Consider the following 6163-nt stretch of genomic DNA (forward strand, 5'->3'; position numbering starts at 1 on the left):
TCTAAGGCAAATAACTTCATTTCTATCTGCCTCAGTTTCTTCAACTGCAAAATGGGGATAATAAAAGGACCTATATTGAAGGATTATTAGAAGGATCTTATAAGATATAACTGGCACAGAGCAGGCACTTAATAAATGCTTCCTTCTTTCTATCCTTTCCTTCCTTTTTCCCTTTATTCCTGTCTCCTTCCCTCCATTCCTTCCTTCCTTCTTGGTTTCCATCCTTGTTTTCTTCCTTCCTCCCATCCTTCTTTCCATCCTTCCTTCCTTCCTTCTATCCTAGCTTCCATCCTTGTTCCCTCCCTCCTTTCCTTCCTTCCTTCCTGCCTTCCTGTCTTCCTGTCTTCCTGCCTTCCTTCCTTCCTCCCATCCTGACTTCCATCCTTGTTTCCTTCCTTCCATATTTTCTTCCTTTATTCCTCCCTTCTTTCCATCCACCCTTCCTTCTTTGCTTGCTTCTTCCTTCCATTCTAGCTTCCATCCTTAATAAATAAAAACAAACAAATAAATAAAGAGTGGGTGCCATAACTACTAAACACCTGAGCCAAGATTCTAACCCAGGTATTCCAGACTCCAGATCCAGCACTCTACCTATTATACCACTCTGCCTTTTTACTTAGAAGGAAGGAAGGAAGGAAGGAAGGAAAGAAAGACAAACAAAGCAATAAAGAAAGAGAGGAAGGAAGAGAGAGGAGGGGAGGAAGAATTAAAGAGAAAAAGAAAGAACATGAGAAAGAGAGGAAGAGAAGAGGAAAGAAAGAAAGAAAGAAAAAAAAGAAAGAAATTCTGACCCTCAGGGAGCTAACTTCCTTTAGAAAGATAATATGTATTTATGAAATCAATACAATGTCACCTTGCAGGGAAAGTGTAGTGTTGTGTATGCACCTTGAAAGAAACTAGGAATTGTAAGCAGTGGAGGTGAAGCAGATGGCATTTAACCTGGCCGGGGCAAAATTTCCTCTTCTGTAAAATGGGAATAATAATAGCAATCTCCTCCATTGCATAGCTGTGAGACTCATGTGAGATAAAATCTGCAAAGTGCTCTGCAATCCTTTCAGTGCCAGTTATTAATCCAAGTGCTTTTGAATCTCATCCTCTTTTTCCTTTCCCGGATTCCCTCAATTTCTTCATTCTTTGGGTCCTAAAATTGACCTATAACCTATTGGTATGCAACCTATAACAAGAAAGATGTTTATTTGCTTTATGTACATATCTCAAATGGTTTTCTGGAAAGCCAATGATGATGAAGGGTCAACTATTCCAGGGCAAGGTTTAAGACCACTAACAACTCACTCTAGAGATTCTAATCCAACTGTATTAATGAATTTTCAGAGACAGACCTTTTGTCAACAGAGCAACCCTCAAATGCTGGATAAATGAACACCACAAAACTTCATGTCTTTGTGCATACCACCTTGCGATTTTTGGCAGATCTTACTGTAACTGTAATTTTATGTGTAATTGGGGGATCAAGGAAGGACTAGGGCAATGGTATAGGAGACTTTCCCCAGTCCTTCAGTAGACCATTTATGGAAGCACTTTGCAAAACATAGGTATGCCTTCAAGCTCTCCTGCCAAGAACTCTCTCAGTCCTTGGTTCAGGTGAATGTTTGTAGAAATTTCAGAAATCACTGCATGAACAGTAGTCATAAATCATTCAAGTGAAGTCGAAGGAAGTTTTAAACATCACCAGGAACTCATCAATCATAACATAACAGGAGCAAGGGATAGTTTCACATTTCATACTTAGGCTGCCTGAATTTCACTCTCTATGTGTCTCTCTGTGTGTGTGTGTGTGTGTGTGTGTGTGTGTTTAGAGAATGCCAATATTGACCAGTTTCTCAGGCCTGACAATGCTCTTGCTTATTAATCTATGAACAGGAGTCTTAGGGTCGGGCCATGTTTGTGGATGTTTAGAGTATTCTACTTTATTGTCTAAAGAAGCCACAATGACAAAAGCATGAAACCATTCTTGTGTGAGGTGAAAAGGAGAATGAGAAAGAGCTAACCAATACTCCTGGGATCCCATGGCAGGAGCTCATTCTTGAAGCAATCACTGCTCTGTGGAGGAGAGCTTTCATCATGAGGTTTTCTGGTGAAATGCAGCATCTGGGCAAGGGAAGCAAAATTCGAATTTACCCTATTATCGTTTGGGAGATCTCCTTGCAAGCTGGATATGGTCGTTCAGTTTGTTCTATTCAGACACTGTGCTGGATCAATCTAGCAGTGACTGCTGATCCAACCAAAGGATTTGAATATTAATGCCATTCCATATTCCTTTTAGAAGGTATCCTGTTAACCCCCATCATGAGACACTGACAGAAATTCGACAGGCAAAGAGCAAGAATTAGGAGTGTATCAATGAAAGAAGAAATGAGGAAAGTCCAAACAAATCATCCCCAGCCTGCCCAGCTTCTTCTTTATCAGGATGTAGAGAATGTCTTCTCTAGGGACATGTTCATTGTATAATGAAGATTTGTCATTTAGGAGCCAAAATAAAATCAGTTTTCCATGTAGTCAGATACAGTCTTGATGAGATTCTGGGGCTCACAAAAGAATGTTGCACAGTCCTTCTATTTAGATCAAGCATCTAAATGTTGAACTCAAGGGAAAAAAGAAGCAAGGGGAAAGAAAAATGAATTTATTGTCAAATTGGAACACCACATTTTTGTATTTCTAATATATCTATAATTCTCATCTACCCTTCCCTCAGCATGTATATATATATTTTTTCTTCAAACCTGCAGTGCATTGCAAAGCTAGATTTAAATATTTCAGAGTGACTGTACCCATCATTTGCATTCCAGTGACTCATTCAGAGCAAAGACATCTGAGCAGAAATACAGCAGATAAAAGAGAAACCATTAATCCAAGGAAGATTACTGGCACAGAATCTTTATCCTGTATCCTCTCTGAAATGAGACAAAGATCTTACTATGTACATCCCTCTGGCTTAGCGTCAGATAGTAAGCAATACAGCAGTGTAGACATGGTACTTTTTAAAGGCACACTACATTGGACCAAAGCTTCACCCTTTTGACAGGTTTAGAGTCGTATTGTTTCACTGCTTGCTTTCTTATATTGGTTCCTTTTGCTCTACCTCATTATCTCTTTTTCATTCCCCATTCTCTATTTCATGTCATTCTAATTCAATCATTTATTAGTTGGATAACCCTAGGCAAGTCACTTAACCTCTATGTGCCTCAGTTTCCTCAATTATAGGATAATAATAGGATCTATCTCACAGGGTTGTTGCGCAAATCAAATTAGCTAATATTTGAAAGTGCTTAGTACTTTGTCTGGCACATGGCAGGCACTCTATATAAATACTTATTCCTTTCTTCTTTTCCTTTTCCTAGCATTGATTTCTGCATTTGATTTTATATTCAGGCTGGAAGGGGATTTCAATTCAATTCACCAATCATTTGTTTTGGACTTACTATGTATAAAGCATTGCACTAGATTTTGGGGATGCAAATACATGTCCTCCAGAAACACAAATTCTGCTGAGGAGCTTACATCCTCTTAGAAGAATTAGAGAAGTTATTTTTTTCTCTATATAATTTAGTGGATTTAGGTATTCCTGATTCAAAGGACAGTTCTGTTTACTTCTAGGTAACTTTCTAAGAAAAAAAAGTTCAAGGAAATTCCTCACCAGCAGAGTTGTATACTGATGGAACTCCAGCTTTGTGTCTCTCCATCTTTAAAATAGGGATACAATACCCTTCTTATCTTTCTTTCCATAATTGAATGAAAACTCTACAGAGACTAAGACCTTTTTGTCTTTCCAAATAATTTAGTTGTAGTTTGTGTTATTAATGCAGGATTAATTTCTTTTTTGGCAAGCGGTATCTATGTAGTTTTCAAAGCAAACGTAATCTTTTATATATAGAAAGATGTAGAAATATCTTGAAGGAGGTAAATAGCTAGGTGGTCTAGTTTTTGAAATGAACAAAAAAATGGATAGATTCCCAATTCAAATAGAGGTCCAATTGAGGATATTAATTGGCCCTTCTTTGATATTCTTTAGTTTCTTCATTTCCATTCTGGATTTATGAAAATTTTTAGACAGTTAATGAAATTCTCCAGCCATTAGTGCTTAACATCTCTTGTATTTGTTTCCTTATATCTTACCAAATCCTTCAGGCTATAGGTTAAGGTAATTTCTTCATGTCTTCTTATCCCTCAGAACAGAGAACATACAGTTCTCAGCTTTTGCACCATTGAAAGCAAGAGCAATATCCTACCTACAGCTTTAAAGGGCTGGTGTGATATAGTTTAAATTATATCACACTTTCAGTCAAAATATCTTTCTTTGAATGTCATGGATCTACCACTTCCTATCTTCCAGGCCTTGGACAAATCAGTTCCAATCTCTGGACCTCATTTTTGCCATTTATTGAAAAAAAAATCCCCTAATAGTGCTTCAGTCTCTAAAATTCTATGGTTTCATTGATGTGGTCAACATGATGTCTGCATCCCTCCTGGAGAATTCAGGTTTTTCTGCCTTTACTTTCCAAAAGAGATCAGTAGCTCCAAATAACATGTACTTTGAAAGCTGGTAGGTCATAAATGCTAAACAAATATTTGTGGTTAAGGATCTGCTCTTTTGTTTTCATTGGAAGGAGGGAAGAAAGGAAAGAAGGAAAGGAGTAGAGAGGGAAAGAAGGAAAGGAAATAAACATTGATTATGTGCTTACTGTGCTAAGTGTTTCATAAATATTATTTTCTTTGATTGTTACAATGGCCCTAGAAGGTAGATGCTATTATTTATATCATTTTGCAATTGAGGAAACTGAGACAGACAGCAATTGAATTGCCCAGGATCATATGGCTAGTAAAAGTCTGAGGCTAAATTTGAACTCAGGTCTTCTTGATTCCAGTCCTGTGCTCAGGGAAAGAGCAAAAGAGTTAAATCCCACTTATTAGTTGTTTGACTTGGGTAAGACAAACAGCCCTGGGTCTCTTGTTTTGTTAGGGTTTCTGAAAGAGACAGAGTAGATAACAAATCCCAAGATCTTGGCTCTGTTAATTGCTGAAGTAAAAAATTTAGGCAACAAATTTCCCTTCTTTGGACCTCAGTTTTTCTTTCTGTAAAATGAATGGGTGAGACTCTAATATCTCCAAAGTCCCTTCCAGATCTAGTGGTATCTTTTTGATGCCCTAGTATGGTATCCCTCAGTAGTTTCCTCTCTCTCTGGTTGTTTATCTGTCCATAGAGTAGTGCCACTTACTCAAAATAGCTGAAAGTGGTATGTCATGTCCTTTTCATCCTTATGAATATGTGACAACCAGGCATACTTATCACCACTGGGCTGGGTCAGCTGGTGATGGTCACTAGCCATCCTCATTTTCATGTGGTAACAATAGCCAAGCCTACTGTGTCCAATTAAGTCTCCCCTTAAAGCAGCCTGGGGAGGTTGATAGCTTTTTGGAGATAGATCTGTGTCCTTGTGACCTTATCTCTCTATACTTTGCATTCAGCTATGAAATTAAATTGCAGGAAATGATTCAGTTTTGAATCATTCCATTTAAGCTGGCAGGAGCCAAAAGCTCTCCTATGAGTGACAACCGTGTGGACGGCTTTTCAGATGGAAAGAAACATAAATACTTTAGTGGGCTTGGTAAATTGGTCCAGAAGTGCAGACAGCTCCAGTCCTGGTGGGGCTTGAGTTTTCAGACGTGCACAAACTAGTTTCTACTTCCTTTAAAGAAGCTTATTCAGATGAAAAAAATCAGAAAGAAAAGGCAGAGAATGTTGCCCTGTTGTCTAGGATGGTAGAAGAGAACACCTGGAAAAGACTCTGGACTGGACCATTCAGCAATCTTAGCTCTTACATTCTCTTCTGGTTAAGAGATCTGATGAAGAACATTAAATCTTTAGGTTATGGAAGGTTAGATCTACTGGGACTAAGCCATGATTATTCTGTTGATTTAAACTGACAGAAAGGTGAGGTCAGAATAAAATCTTGTTTTTCCTGTAATTTAGGGGCTAGCAACCATGATGGCTTCCCCCCGCCAATAATGCTCAAATTATCCATTCAGAGTGATTTGATTTCAGGTTTGAAATCTGTAGGTCTCTGTAATAATCTTGCTCAGTATGAAATACTTATTTATGGAGTAGTCCTTGCCATTTTTAATTGCACTTTCCCCTCCTGCCCTT

Source organism: Macrotis lagotis, chromosome 8, assembly GCF_037893015.1.
Source record: "Macrotis lagotis isolate mMagLag1 chromosome 8, bilby.v1.9.chrom.fasta, whole genome shotgun sequence".
Classification (NCBI taxonomy): Eukaryota; Metazoa; Chordata; class Mammalia; order Peramelemorphia; family Peramelidae; genus Macrotis; species Macrotis lagotis.